Consider the following 16,480-nt stretch of genomic DNA (forward strand, 5'->3'; position numbering starts at 1 on the left):
TGTACATGGTGTTTACCATATATGCCTGCGAATCATATGCATACCCAGTGCTTATGAAAAGTCAGAAGAGAATATCAAGGTTACAAAGAGCTGTGAACCACCATGAAATGCTGGGAACTAAAACCAGGTCCTCTGCAAGAGCAACAAGTCCTCTTAACCAATGAGCTATCTCTGCAGCTCTGGACATAAATATGAGATTATATATAAAGCTAAAATAATCAAGGATACTATATGGTCTAAATAAGAAAGGTAGCAGGTAAGAGAGGCAGACATTTTAAATTATTTCCAACCAAAATCATACTCTTTAACTAGACTGAATATATGTTTAGAGTTATTTGTACTCTATGAAATATTTCATTTGATGCTTGGAGTATCTGAGATAAGTTGATTGAGAAAATCAAATATTTTCATTTATTTGAGGGTGAGGATCAGGGCAGATGGATTACATAGCTATAACTTCCTGTGGGATTCTTAGCTCTACTTTAAGGAAAAACTTGTATTTAATAGCTAAATTACTGATACGTTTTACTTATAATTACTAGTTTCATCTGTCTTACTAAGTTAATAGTACATTAGATTTCAGATTGGGAAGTAAATGGATAGTCATAGAAAGAATCAGATAACAATATAGTATCTCTTTTCATTTCTTTTTAACAAAATTGTCCTTTTCCCAAATAGCAAATACTATTAGTGAGCAGAGATAGAAATGAGATCTGACTTGAAATCAAGACTTTTATAGATTTTTGTTAGCATAGTCAAATCTCATTTTTAAATTTTATGTTCAAGAAATGGAAAAAAGACCCACTATATAATATTGTCCACTTACTTCTCATTAGTAATATATGAATATTGTGTGTATATACATGTGCCTATATATCCTAAGTATACTATTAGGACACCTTTAAATGTCTTTTTAAATAAAGAAACACTAATTTCTAGGGTAAGGGGGCCCAAGTATCTAACACTAATACTTGGAAGGTACAGTCAGGGGGATCTCTGTGAGTTTGAGGCCAACCTGGTCTCTAGCCAGAGCTACAAAGTGAAATGCTATCTCAAAAACAAAACAAAAAACAAATAACAAAACCCATGGGTGCTGTGGGACAATGGTCTTTACCCTGTAAAGATTTGTTGCTTGTATTGCTTTAATAAGATGCTGATTGGCCAGCAGCCAGGCAGGAAGTATAGGTGGGCCAACCAGAACAGGAGAATTCTGGGAAGAGGAAAGGCTAAGTCTGCACCTGCAGAGGAAGCAAGATAAGAATGTCTTGTTGATAAAAGGTACCAAGCCATGTGGTTAACACAGACAAGAATAATGAGCTAATTTAAGATCTAATAATTAATTAATAAGAAGCCTGAGCTAATAGGCCAACCATCTTATAATTAATGTAGACCTCTGTGTGTTTCTTTGGGATAAGAGTAACAAAGAAGTGACACTTTAATCATGAGGACTTGGTTCAAGGAGGAAGAACATCTGACCAAGAAAACAGTCATTGGAAAACCACCATCACTAAGAGGACATAACAGCATGATCGTCATTTGCAGTTTGCTGGAGCCAAGAACAGCACTGTTTTTATATTCAGGAAAATACACCAAGGGAATTTTAAGTATCTCACAAAATTTTTTAAGTGGTAAATACAAAAAGCTCTTAATTGCTGAGCCATCTCTCCTGCCCCAATTCTATACCCAAACTGAAGAGAATCTTTCCTGTTTCATCTTTTTTTAATAGACAAAAAATATCTTAGTTTTAGTCCACTTTCACTTAGTTCTTTGTATTTTGGTGACATACTTTGGTCTTTTAGATTTGTATTTAGAATGAATATCTTATTTTACAATATAAAAATCCTCCCTTAATATGACAAGTAAAAATCACATACTTTAGGATGAAAATCTTACTTTACAATACAAAAATCTTCCCTTTATGTTACAAGTCAAAGCAACTGACATGTTAAATGAATTTATGAATGTGTTAAAGGAGAGTTAATTCCAAATTACACTTATGATATAACCTGGGTAAACGAACATGCTGAGAAGTTGTAAAATTCTCATCAGTCGCATAACCCAGGTAAACTTCACTGTTACTTGGATTTTTTTTAAGTTCTTTTGCAAATTTTCTTCCCTTGTTCTCAGAACAGTTTGAGTTATAGAATGTTACATTCCAGTGGGAGGACAAGAACACATAAGGGAGACAAACATAAAAAGAGCCCAAAAATTTAAATGTTAATTGTGTAATTGCCATTTTGCATGCAAAATGTATTTGACCCTTTGGACAGCTGAGGGACCCAACAAATGCCTACTCTTTGCTGGAGCAAACCAATCAAACAGTGCAGGTTGCTAGGAGACTTGCTATTGCAACCAGTGACGGCAGGCTGGAGCAAGAGCATTGGTGTGTTCACTAGAAAATCTGAAAATATTTATTATCATATTGATAGTCTTTCTCCCTTAATCAGAAAAGCTTCTCTCTGTAATGAACAAGAGTCCAGAATATGGTGCAGAGAGCAGTGCAATGAACAAAGGTGCTGAGAATAAGTGAGAGCTGAGTGCTTAGTCCTAAACTAAACAGGACATTTGTACTACCCACTCTTAGGCTCAGGTGTTGTGGGAGCTGCGGGCCTGCTTTTCTTCCCGCCCGGCTCCCGCATGGCTAGCTTTACACCATAAATAACAACACACAAACTGTATTCTTTTAAACACTGCTTGGCCCATTATATCTAGCCTCTTCTCGGCTAACTCTCGCACCTGGACTAGCCCATTTCTAATAATGTGTGTAGCACCCCAAGGTGTGCTTACCGGGAAGATTCTAGCCTACGTCCATCCTGGGTCGGAGCTTCATCGCGTCTGCCCCAGAGAGGAGAGGAAATGGCATCTGTCTGAGGCGTCTTACCTCACTTCCTCTTCCTCCCAGCATTCTTTTCTGTTTACTCCAACTACCTATGTTCTAGCCTGAGGCCAATCAGTTTCTTTATTAACTAACCAATGACCTTCCTCCATCACTCAGGGACCATCAGGAGAAAAGCCAGAAAGAGCAAGAAGCAAAGGACAGGGAGAAGGCCTGGGAAATGCTGCCTACCGGGCGGTGCAGCCAACAGTCGTGACCTCACAGCAGGGCTGCCTGCAATGGGCCTGCACTGCTGTGGAATAATCCTTCTGTACACTATGAAATCTGTTGCGCTCATTGTTAATAAAATGCTGATTGGTTGACAGCTAGGCAGGGTTTTCAAGGCAGAGATAATGCTGTGAAGAAGGAGGGCAGAGTCAGGATTCCAGGGAGACAATCAAGACGAATAAATGTGCTTGTTGAAAGAAGGTACCGCATAGGGTACTAGGTAAATAAGAAATATGGGTTGATTTAAAATGTAAAAGTTAGCTAGTAACAAGAATAAGCTACCAGCCAAGCTTTCATAATTAATAAGTCTCCCTGCCATTTATTTGGGAGCGGCAGCCAGAACACAGAGAAACTCTGCCTACACTACACAAGACTGGATTTATCAACAGTCAATCAAAGATAATGTGGGCTTTACCTATCCCTGCTGAACTACTGGCCACTGATGGGCTGGAGGAGCAGTCTTTGTCTTCAGTTCTGAAGTCACTGAGGAGCCAACCAGGTTCCAATGGATAGTTCTGAATCTATGAACTCAGTGGACTCCACTGAAAAAGGGGACAGGGGTGAAAGATGTAAGAAAGGGATTTGTGTGTATGGGTGGTATAATAAAAACAGAATAGAAGGAAGTTTGGAAAGAGTAGGTAGTTACAATAATCAAAATATATACTTTATACATGAATGAAGTTGTCAAAATAAAAATTATTTTAAAAATACCCTGAATGTAAATTCTTAACTTTTGTGATAGATAGATAGGTAGATAGATAGATTAAAAAAAAAAGCTGGAACCAAAGTTCATATGGTAAAATGTTTGCCTAGTAAGGATAAAGTCCTGGGTTCAATCCCCAGCACTGCAAAACCTGGGAATGGTAGTGCACATCTGTCCTCAGGAGGTAGAAGCATGAGGACCAGAAGTTTTAAGTCATCCTTAGTGACACAGGCAGTTCAGGACAGTCAGGGCTACAGGAGACTCAGTCACTAATAAAACAGTGGTTCTCAACCAGTGGGTCATGCCCCCAAACCATTGGAAAACATAATATGTTTACATTATGATTCAAAACATTTGCAAAATTACAGCGATGAAGTAGCCATGAAAATAATTTTATGGTTGGGGGTTATAACATGAGGAACTGCATTAGAGAGTTGCAGCATTAGGGGGGCTAAGAATCGCTGCTCTAAAAGGAAAATGGAAAAAAAAAATAAGACTTGCCAATTAGAAAAAAAATGGTTTTCTCTCTGTAATAAACTTCCTTCATTGTCAAGGACAATCATGGGTGGAAAGCAAGACGATGAAAATGATATTTAAGCAAATGGTATTTGGAAGCAAACAGGGGAAGCTAGTTAATAACTGACAAAGAAGGCTTGATTTTAAAATTTGTCCAAAAATACAAAGAAGGCCACAATCCATTAATAGCATACAATGATTGCAATATACATGTTTCTATCTTGGTGCACCCAATTTCTTAAAAATGGATGGACCCCAGTGGCCATAAGCAGACAGATACAATGACGTAGATGACTTTAATATCCTACTCAAAGTACCTCAGAACAGAAAAAAACTTGACCAAAGATCAAATGAGTTTCACATAACTCTGGAAAATATTTCACTCACAACTGTGGTAAGCACATTCTTCTGAGCAACCCAAGGAATTTCCTTTTTTTTAAAAAAAAAAAGTCATATTTTGATCACAAAGCAAACCTTAACCAAGTTTTCAAAATTCTTACTTCTTATCAGATCATAATAGAAGAAACCTAGAAATAAATAGCAAGAGAAAAATAAAAAATGAACATATGGGTATTAGAATATATACTTTTCAAACACTAATGGGCCTGCAGAAGGGGGGAGGTCAATTGACAGTATCAAATGAAAATGAAAACTCAACTTACAATAATACAATAGCATCGATAAGTTTAAAGAGTGAAGTACATAGCTATAAATACCTACATTTAGAAATCAGAGTAGGAACAAATAAATAACTTAGTAACATATTTCAAGATCTTAGAAAAACAAGAAGCCAAATTCAAAGTTATTAGGAAAAATAGTGAAGTCCAGGACTGAAATTAATGAAACAACAACAATCACCACAACAAAAAATGATCAATAAAAAAGAGTCGGTTCATTTAAAAGAAAACAGAGCTGTAACCAAAACACAAAGAATATGCAAATTACTAAAATCAGAGACAAAAAAGTAATTACACTGCTTACCATGTAATATCCCTACTACAACAGACACTACTAAAATTCAGATCATTAAGGAGTATTTTTAAAAATTATATTCCAATCATTAGGAAAATCTAAAATAAATAAATTTCTAGACACTAATGACATAAAAAAATAAATCGAGAGAATACTGAAAAAGAAAATAGAAAAACCTAAACAAATCAATTAAGGGGCAACGAGACTGAAGCTGTATTAAAATTTTTTCCCAAACAAGAAAAGCTCAGAACTGGACAGGCTCATAGTCAAATCTATCAGACCAACACAAGCTCCCTATTTTATGTATTATTTATTGATGGAGGAAGGTCATTGGCTAATAAAGGAACTGCCCTGGCCCATTTTATTGGTTAGAGGATAGGTGGGAGGAGTAGACAGAACAGAACGCTGGGAGGAACAGGAAGTAAGGTCAGTCTCGACCTCTCTGCTCTCTGGAGCAGACACCTGAGAGAGACGCCATGCCCCGCTCCTGGGATGAAGCTCCGACCCAGGATGGACTAGGCTAGAATCTCCCCGGTAAGCGCACCTTGGGGTGCTACACACAGATGATTAGAAATGGGCTAAATTAATATGTGAGAATTAGCCTAGAAGAGAATGGGCCAAGCAGTGCTTAAAGGAATACAGTGTCCGTGTAATTATTTCAGGGCATAAGCTAGCCAGGCAGGCGGCTGGGGTGTTGGGGACGCAGCCCCGCTGCCCCTATTACTACAATTTATGTGCATAAAATTTTTAGACATATTTAGTATATAAAAGTATACTAACTAGTATATAATTAGTACATAAAATAGAAAAGATAATACTTCCAAAATAATTCCACAAAGTCAATACTACCTTGGTATCACAACCAAATGTAAATAGAACACAAAGACTATAATATTATTGGCATACATAGTGCAGTGGTTTGAATGAGTATGGCCCCCATAGGCTCATGTGTATGAATGCTTGTCCTATAGAGAGTGGCACTATTAGGAGGTATGGCCTTGTTGGAAGAGATGTGTTACTGTGTATGTGTGTGTGTGGGGGGAGAACTTTGAGGTCTCACATGCTCAGGCTACACCCATTGTGGGACCCAGTTCACTTTATGTTGCCTGCAGATCAAGATGTAGAACTCTCAGATCCTTCTACAGCACCATGTCTGCCTGAAACCATAATAATTAAACTAAACCTCTGAAACTGTAAGACAGCCCCAATTAAATCTTTTCCTTTATAAAAATTGCCATGTGTATAGTGTGTCTTCACAGCAATAGAAATCCTAACTAAGACATAAAAGATGCAAAAAATGTTCAGAAAAATACCTGTGAACCAACTTCAGCAGTACACTAAACAAATCATGAATCAGATCATGTTCATTTCACTTCAAGTATACAAAGATAAACAGGCAAATTAGTAATGTAATATAGCACATAAATAAATTCAGGAACAAATCATACAATCATCTTAATAGATATGCAGGACAGTCTTTGACAAAATTCTATATCCCTTTGTTGTAGGGTATTTGAACACTGTGTGGCATAATATTACTGTGATGGACTTCATAAAGAGATGAACAGCCAATTGCTAGGGAGGAGGCATAGGCTGAAAAAGAGAGGAAGTAGATGGGTCTATGTGAATACAGAGACGCCAAGGATGCATAAAGGAAACTGGACATACAGAATGAAAGAAAGGCAAAAAGCCACAAGGCAAAACATAGATTAATATAAATGGGTTAAGTTATAAGAGCTAACAGGACAAGCCTAAGCTAAGGCCAATGTTTCATAATTAATAAGGTATCTCCATGTCATTGTTTTTGAGTTGGCAGCCAAACCAAAGCTTGCTGCATACCTTCATGAGAAAAGTCTGGAAGAAACTAAATGTGAAAGAATCAAACCTCAATATAATAAAGTCTACACACATAAATGCACAGCCAACATCACACTGAATAGGGGAAAACTACTAGCTCTTCTCTGAAATTTGGAATGAGAGAAGTGTGCCCATCCTCACATTTCTTACTCAATATGCTATTTGAAATCTTGGCACAATGAGGTAAATATAAGAAATAAAAGGGAAACAAATAGGAAAATGAGAAGTCAAACCATTCTTTATACATGACATAATCTTATACTGTAGGCGGCGTAATAACCAGGCTAGCTTAATATGAAACAGCAAATTTTAATGAAGGAATAGCTTACAACACCAGGGATCCAGTGATGAGCAGGAGATACAAAAAAGAGAGGCAGGTGGGGCTCAGGCCGCCAGATTTATATGTAAACATTATCCCGAGGCGAACACGCCCCCCATTGGGCGGAGTTTCCCCTACATTATACTTATATGGCCTTAATATTATCACCAGAAACCTTTTAGATCAAATAAGATAAATTCAGCAAAGTAGTGGGATACCAGATGAACCCACAAAGATCAGGAAGAGCTTGTCTACTTCCACTTTCCCTTACTTTCCCCTCCTCTCTCTTTACCCCTACACCTCCCAAAGTTGTCCTCTGTCACGTGCTATGACATGCACACGTGCACACACATGCACACACACACCAAATAAATGTATTCTTTAAAAAATATGACTAATATGCTAGGAAGGGAAAACACTGGAATCATCTCCAATAATTGGTTAAAACAAAAGTGCTAAGCATAGTGGTGTATACCTGTAATCTCAACACTCAAGAGGCTGAGGCAGGAAGATCATAAGTTTAGGACAAATCAGGGCTACAGGGAAAGACTCTACGTATCAAAAATATATACACACATACAAACATGCATACATGATTAAAATTCCAAACTAGAAGAAAACTTACAAGTAAAGATGAGGAGAGAATTCTAGATAATGTTAAAGCACGCACACACAAATAGATAGATAGATAGATAGATAGATAGATAGATAGATAAGCAAGCATGCAACAAAACACAAAGAGTACCTTCCAAGAGTCAAGCAATGCAGTTTTCCTCAGGATGTAGCTTATATAAGGAAGAAGTAGAAAGTTGTACTGAGAAAACCAAAACAAGAACTGCAGTTATGCAAAGGGAAGGAAAGTCTGAACTAAACCCGTTCTACATTGTAGGTTCACACATTATTTTAACATGCTCACTGTATAGAGGAAAGATAGAAAGGGCACAAGCCTGTCTGCCTTTCTGTCCTGGCCTTCTAAGCTTCATGGGACTTGCTGTGAATGCGGTAAGTTCAGTTGGTATAAACACTGGTATCTTCCACCACAGAGAAATCCCTGATAAAGTCATGCTGTGTGGCTGGGGATCTAGTACACCTGGCAGAATACTTCCTAGCGCTCAGAAAACTCAAGGTTCTAGCTACAGGAGCCCAGCACGAACAAAAGTCAAGCTTTAAAAGCAGACTTTATCTACAGTCTTACTACTACCACAATGCTGAGATGCTATGCAAATGGAAACTGGTCAGAGCTGGTTAACTACATGGAATTCCTGCAGAAACAACTAAACTCCAGAGCAAAGTCACTTCCCAAATGTTGGGCAAGGGGCAACCACCAATGAACATTAACTCAGATTACAAAACATGGCACAGAATGAACTATCCCCTAGAGAGACTATCCACCCGCACAGCCAACAGGAACATGTGCAAGCAAGCTTTAGATATAGAACTTAGTTTAGAAATTAAGTAAGGCTAAATATCCAGTGATAACAGGAAGAATAAAATATTATAGGCAAAAAAAGAAGTAACCAAGAATAAAGAGTAAAGGAGACTAAAATGTTGGAAATGAATACTCCTAGCTACATACTCGCTCTCTAATATGCCTGTAACCTACTGGTAAGGATTGAGAGGTTTGGGAGTGATGAGAATCTAAATAGTGAAAAGTGAAAGCTTCCCATGGCGAATATAAGGGAAAGAACTTGCACAAGATAAAAGGGGCACACGGCAGTAAGAGGATGACCTATTTATTATTTACCTTCAGTCTTGTAGATCACCACAAATTACTAACAAGTAGATACATTTTAATTAGTTTGTGCTCACAATAGTGTCAAGAATTAAAGCAGAAAGGGAAGGGCACAAAGAATACTAATTATACAGGAAGAACTGATTCTTTGGCATTTTAGTGGCTCTCTGAATGAAGTGAAGAAATGAATTCTTTTGGGACTCTTGATTTAAAAAATTCCGACAGAAGAAAAGCAAATGACATTCTGGTGACAGCATGAGCTGAAAGGTGGCTGATGGCATATAAGAGTCACAATGATCAGCCCAAGACTGAGGCAGAAGAGAGACCAATGAAGATCTAGCAGATCTAGACTATTATACAATCCGCTCTGTTTCTTTCCAGACCGTCATCTGGGGCCAGGGATCTCTCTCAGTAGGTAAAAGCACTTGCCATGCAAACTAGACAATCTGGGTTCAGTACCTGCAACTCATCGTGGAAAAAAAGATCTAATTCTTGAGACATCCACACACCCACATTCACACACACACACACACACACACACACACACACACACACACACACCATAAAATGCTTTTAAAAGTTTTAAAGATATAATAGTCTAATAATGAATATATACCTATCAATTCGGCATCAATATACAGAACATAAAGCCCCCCAAATGGGAAGCACTACAGAAAGATGATTTTGTGAACAGAATGAGACACTACTTACACCTATCAGAAACCACAATGACCAATCACAATTACTTAACACAGAAATGAGCAACAAGCTTCACTGCCACTGTACAGATGTCAGCACTACAGGAAAGGCTTTGAGAGGAAACGCAAGCACAAGAAAAGACACAGCAGAAGCAGGGAAAGAATGGAAAGAGAAGAGTGTTATAAACTGGGACAAGGGCAAGACAGGCTAGAGCTGGCTATCATACAGTGAAGGTGCGCCCAGGGAAAGGAGTGGAGTTTAACCAAAGGACATCAAGGGACTGAAGGAAATGCTAGGTGTGGGCCCAATTGTGGAAGGAATGAATATACAAATTTAGCCGGGCGGGGTGGCACACAGTACACCCTGTGAGTTTGAGGCCAGTCTGGTCTAGAGAGAGTTCCAGGGTAAGCAGAAAAGTTACACAGAGAAATCCTGTCTCATGCCCCACCCATCCCCCAAAGCCCAAAAAATATAGATATATATTATAATAATCACAATAACATAGCCAAAAAGGAAGCAAGGGTCTGGATACAGCAATGGTGCAGGAATGCAGAAATGGGCTATCTGTGAGCCACATTTTGCAGCGAGGAGGAAAAAGAAAGATACATAAAAAGAATGGGGCTGGGAAGACGGCTCCCTGGTTAAGAGTATGTGCTCTTCTTCCAGAGAACTAGAGTTCCTTTCCCAGCACCCAGGTTGCTACAGCTGCCGGCTGGCTCACAACTGTCTGCACTCCCCAAGACATCCAACACCTTTTTTTTTTTTTTGGTATCTGAAAACATACTCATGTTTGCACTAGCTACATACAGACACATAATTAAAAATAAAAGTAAAATATTTTTTAGAAACAAAAACTGGATTTGGTGACAAGCACCAGTGAGATAAGGAGAAGTTGTCCAGAAAACTCTAAGCCTTCAAATCAGACACAGAGGAAAAGGGCCACTTGTGAACATGAAAAACCTGGAAAGGGAACAGTGTAACAATATAAAGGAAACTGGATTTCTCTTTTGGCTTTACAGAATTAAGAAATGATAGGGAGCTGAAAGAGAAACTGAATTTATGTATGAAATGATCCACAGTGACAACAGAGTCGGTGAGGTCAAAAGGGTTTACCAAAGGCTGGCCTACGGTATTTGGATGTATAGGACCCAACAAAAATGAGCTCTTCAAGCCCTTTTCTTTTGACATTTCGGGATATCCACGGGCCTATTAATACGACTTTGGTTTCAAACATTAAGCTCTTGGTTTGGGGAGAACGATGTGGTTAGCGCTTTGAGTGGCATCCAAAGTTAGGAACAGAAAGAAAAAAAGCAAACATGCAAACCAGAAAGCATTGAAGGAGAGTTGTCTATAAAATTCTGCACTAACTTTCTAACGCAATAGATACCAAAGAGAATAAAATACAAGAAAAGCAGAGTAAAGAGCAGCAACTGAGAGGAAACAAGAGTCTAGCTCTGACCTTTTTTACAAAGTTATGCTCCCCAAATGAGCAACAAATTCCGTCTTTACTGGCCGAGGAAAACAACGCCAAGTACAGGCTGTTCTTGTATCAATTCTGCATGAGAATACCTACTAATAGAAACCAGTGAACTAACCCTTTCATTAATCCAACACCATTAAAGAGGAGGGCCACCGCTAGGAAGGTTTTAAAATAAGTTGTAGGAATAGAAAAACAAGATAAACAAAATAGAAAGATAAGCAAAAACTATCAAGTGACATCATTATATCTTCTTTCGTTGTGGTAATGCACCATCCTGATTGCCTGAAATACATTGTTTACAATCAAGAATGCAGTTCTAGAATACCACTGTTCTTGGAAATAAAAATAGCATTTTAAAACGTATTCTATGATAGTCGCTTATGTCAACATCTATCTTGAAGACATTCCTCGGAGTGTCACTACTTTTCCTTAAAATGATCCCTGTGCTGGGCGTGGAAACAGGTTTCCCCCCCCCCTTCTCCCCCGCCCAGCATCATGACAGAAATGACAGAGACGACGGAGAAAAGAGGCACTGCAACCTGATGACTCAGTTTTCTTCATCTTTTAAAAGGCAAGTACATCTGATTCTGCTTAAGCAACAGCGGTCTGGGATAGGAACACACGCGAACGAAGAGATAAACAAATCGCTGCACGGTGCCCGGTCAAGGACGACGTACGACAGAGAAACCGTCAGGTCTCCGGTGGACTAACTGCCCGAGAACACCCCGTCCCGGACCCAGAGCGCAGCCGGGCCAAGGAGCCAGGCGGACGGACGGGCGGGCGGGGGCGGGGATGGGACGCGACCAACCACAACACCCGGCGGCCCTGCCCGCGACCCGGGGGCGACGGGAGCCAGCGCGCCCGGCCGCGGACGCCACCCGCCACCCGCCGGCCCTCGGCCACTCACCGGGACGCGGGCAGTCACGGGCGCCGCGGCGGCCACTCGCCTGCCTCCGTCCGCGTCAGCTGCGACGCCCGGAACCCAAACAGACGACCGCCCGGGCCAGTGCCGCCCTCCGCCGCGCCCCGCCCCGCCCCAGCGGAAATGACGCTGTCGCTGGGTGGGGCTTTCTGCCGCTAACCCTCCTAGGCTGGCGCGACTCTCTGTGGCCCTGGGAAGGAGCTGGGTGCCGGTCGGCTTCAAGACGCTTGGTAGCGGCGGGAGGGCAAGCTGGGCTCTTCGGTCGCGGGCAGGTTTATGGCTTTTAAGCTCAGTGCTGGATCTCAGCGTTGAGTCCCTAATGGCTTGCTTGCTGATCGCCCTCCGTTTTCAGCTGAGCTTGCCTGCAGGCTCTGCGCGTGCTCTGGGTTGCCCCGGTCCCTGGGAACTGCTTTAAGAGCCGGCTGTGTCTGAGCAGACTGGCTGGACCCTGTTATAGTGCAGTGATGACACTTTCTCATTGTCTGTTTCTATTAAGCTACCCCGTCTGTCGACCGAAAAGCTATTTTTCATTATGTTGTCCTGTGGAAGTTAGCGTATACAGTCCCAACGGTGGCCCTGTTATCAACACCTCAAAATTCTGATGGGTTTTGTATACCAGATAGGCAAACTAGTGTCAACTAGTTAAGTAGAGCGTCAGATGAGGTACTCAAGGCTCGGGGTGGTAGGGTTCTGTAGCCCTATAAAATGAAGATGATTTATAGATGTATTGCCAGACTCACTGGGTTTTAATTAAGGGGGACCAGCATGACAGAGTTTAAGGATATAGAGAGATTATAAACTCAGAGGCCAGCCTGGTCTACATAGGGTGACCTTGACACTTTCTCCTCCCCTAAAAAAGAGAAAGAGAAAAAAAAAAAGAGAGAGAGCATGTTAGGTGTAGGGGGACTCAAAAAGTTTGGTTGTGACCACCATAATGTCTGGTAAGCCCTAACAGTGTATTAGCTATTAACTAGCTACGCAATAGTTACAATTTGTACTCCACAAATTAAAATTTAGAAGGGCTAGGAAGTAACTTTAGTTCTTGGTTTCTCGTTGTTCAAATACCCTGACACTGCTGAAAGAGTGGAAAGATTGTTCAGAGCTATTGCTATAGTGAGCTATCAGGTCCAAGTTCTGACACAACAAAAAGGGGAATCTCGAGGCAACAAAGGGATGGAAGACTGTACAGAGGTCACATGACAACCAAAGCGAACACAGTCTTGCTGAGGGCCGCTGAGAGTGACCAGTGACCCAGGATGGGTACTCATTTTATGTGACTTACAGGATCTTTGCTAACACTGGTCTTAGGTCTAAAGAGCTCAAAGCATGACAGCTATCTGTCATTTGCATAAATGGAACCTAATTAAATGTTCGTCAAGGAGTGAGTTCATCACCATACCCTCTCCCTTTGCATTAATTCCTTAAGTTAGTCAGATAATAGAAAATGCCCAGGGTTTCTTCCTGTATCAAGACTTTCCATGTAACTCAATTCCTCCTATCCCTCCCTTTCCTTCTTTGTTAATGACCAGACCTTTAATCAACAATGAAGCTTGGTGATCTCACATCACCAGCTCCTGCTATTCCTTCAACTCTCTTTTCTCGTTTTCCTTGCTTTGGAGCTTTCTGCTTGTCAGTCTTACAGAAACTGGTGCTACAGTTTGTAACTAACCTCTCACCCAGCGTCTTGCGCAGGTAATCATCTTTCAAAACTGCAGATGCTGTCATGTGTTTTCCCAGAGCAGAAAGCTTGGACCAGCAATCCATCTCCGGTAAACCACAGGGTCATGATAAGATTTGACTATGTGACCTCTTAACACCTGTCCTTACCCCCATCCCAGAGCCTGAGGGTATAGCAAGTTTTCTCTGTCCTGCCAAGCCAGTTCCCCAATCATAACACAGAGACTTATTATTAATTATGAGGGCTTGACCAATAGCTTAGGCTTGTTTCCAACTAGTTGTTACAACTTAAGTTAACCCATATGTTTTAATATATGTTCTTTTATGTGCCTCAGTTACCTTTACTTTGTAATGCCCATGCTGTTTGTTCTGCAATTCTGGGGTCTCCCCCTTCTTCATCCCAGTGTCCTGTGTGTCTGGAAATCCTGCCTAGCTATTGACCGTTCAGCTTTTTATTAAAGCAATCAGAGTGACATTTCTTAAGTGTACAAAAACATCATTCTACAGCATAGGGCATACTAACGTCTGGAGTTTTATTTTTTAAAACAAGTTACTTCTTTTTATATCTCTCTGTACTTTTTCTTCTCTTTCACAAGCCTGTGTACATTTATCCAATACTATGACCCATTTAGAGGTCTTTTCTATCTAAATATGTCTTTATTGTATATCTGTAATTGTTTTCTGATCAGAAACACTTTTTTTTAATTCTACGCAGGCGTGGCTATGGCCAACACAACCCTGCCTGTTTGCTCCGCCCAGTCCAACATGGCAGAGCCATGTACATTGCCCCATTTTTAGGCACATAGCAGGTGTATATTGCCATTAAGCAAGTTGCAGCACTCTGCTCACAGACCCCATTTAAATGCTCAGCCACCTGAAGGAGCCAGAGTTCATGCTGGGAGCATGGCCCAGGAAGGCCACTATTTTGATACCACACTTTGTGTTGTTGTTTGTTTGTTTGTCTTTTGGGTTTTTCGTTTTTGTTTTGTTTGTTTTTGATACCACTGAATCTGGAAGACCTATCTTAAGAGCTTCAGCATGCTGCCATCAAGCAGAGCCCATCTGGAAAAAAAATGCGGCTAAACTTGCTTTTTAGTGTTTAGAACTCTTTTCCAATCCCTCTCAGGTTGATGTGGATTTAGCTAGCACACGTTAGAGCACTAATCTGTTGTTCACTGACTCTGTTGAGTGCCGTGTTTGTCATAACCAGAACCTGGACACAAGCTAAATGCCCCTCGACCACAGAATGGATAAGGAAAATGTGGTACATTTACACAATGGAGTACTACACAGCAGAAAAAATGACAGCATGAAATTTGTAGGCAAATGGATATAGAAAACATCATATTGAGTGAGGTAACCCAGACCAGAAAGACAAATATAATATGTACTCATAAGTGGCTTTTAAGCATAAAGCAAAGAAAAACCAGCCTACAATTCACAATTCCAGAGAACCTAGACAACAATGAGGACCCTAAGAGAGACATACATGGATCTAATCTACATGGGAAGTAGAAAAAGACGACAAGATCTCCTAAGTAAATTGGCAGTGTGGGGACCATGGGAGTGGGTAGAAGGGGAGAGGAGAGGAAGGGAGGAGAGCAGAGAAAAATATATAGCTCAATAAAAACAAAAATGAAAAGATAATTAGTGTCAGATCTGTACAGTTCCAGTTCTCTACAATCAGGAGATTCTACTTGTTAGCCGTGTATAATCTTTAACACCAATGCCCAGGTTTTATCTCTTTGTTTTCTGGAAACTTCAGTTCACATACTTAGGCAACTTTAAAGGACCAAGAGAGACTCTTGGCTGACAGTTTACAGAAAAATGGAAACCTTAAGTCTGTAGTAGCAGGATCTGAACTGAATTCTCTACTAGACCCTTAAACGTTTACACTTTTATTTTATTAATATATATTTATTGTACAAAATGGTTTTAACTATAATCTAGTAATCACAATTAATTGAAAGCACATTCCTTCCTCAAACCTACATATAAAATCCTGTTTCTGCTGATACCTTGAGTTCATTCTTCTGAGACCTATGACAAAACACACAGCCAGTAATTCAAACAAATTTTTGGTCTATTGAACTGTGACATAATACACTTGTTTTAAGCCACTAAATACATAATGTTTTGTTTCAACAAAATTCATCTAATTAGCTGCATATAATTCGGAGCTATGAAAGGGAAAATATCTTTACCTGTAGCACTGAGATGTTGTATTTAGTAGACATTCAGTAAATATTTGGTGAGTGCATATTAAATGAATTTAAATCATTGAGTCAAAGCTTTCTGAGTGTCTTTTGTATGCTTAGCACCAGCATTTTACTACCTGTGAAGAAGGGCACCTTCATGGATCTCAAAGTTAAACTTCCTTGGAGTGGCGGGTAGGACAACTTTTAAGCCGAATCGTTAGAGACCCGATTGTGAAAAGGAAAGCAGGTGGCAGGTGTATTGTATGCAGTAAGGAAAGGCCAGAGCTTTACAGGGAGAAGGG

General features: G+C 40.1%; 1 protein-coding gene across 3 annotated transcripts in view; it reads right to left on the reverse strand.

The window, feature by feature from the left end:
* Window positions 1-12,412, reverse strand: part of Pnpla8 (patatin like phospholipase domain containing 8) — a 45,805-nt gene extending 33,393 nt beyond the window's left edge. Inside the window, exon 1 of one of the 3 annotated variants that reach the window (XM_041658075.1) lies at window positions 12,289-12,412. The gene's annotated coding sequence lies outside the window, so the exon portion shown is untranslated. Of the gene's footprint in view, window positions 1-1,114; window positions 1,133-11,920; window positions 12,243-12,288 lie in introns of those variants that run through there. The other 2 variants (XM_041658076.1, XM_041658077.1) reach the window with 2 other exon arrangements.
* Window positions 12,413-16,480: the final 4,068 nt, after the last annotated feature.

This window comes from Microtus oregoni, unplaced genomic scaffold, assembly GCF_018167655.1.
Source record: "Microtus oregoni isolate MIOR12 unplaced genomic scaffold, Mior012 000009F_ref0000495, whole genome shotgun sequence".
Lineage (NCBI taxonomy): Eukaryota > Metazoa > Chordata > Mammalia > Rodentia > Cricetidae > Microtus > Microtus oregoni.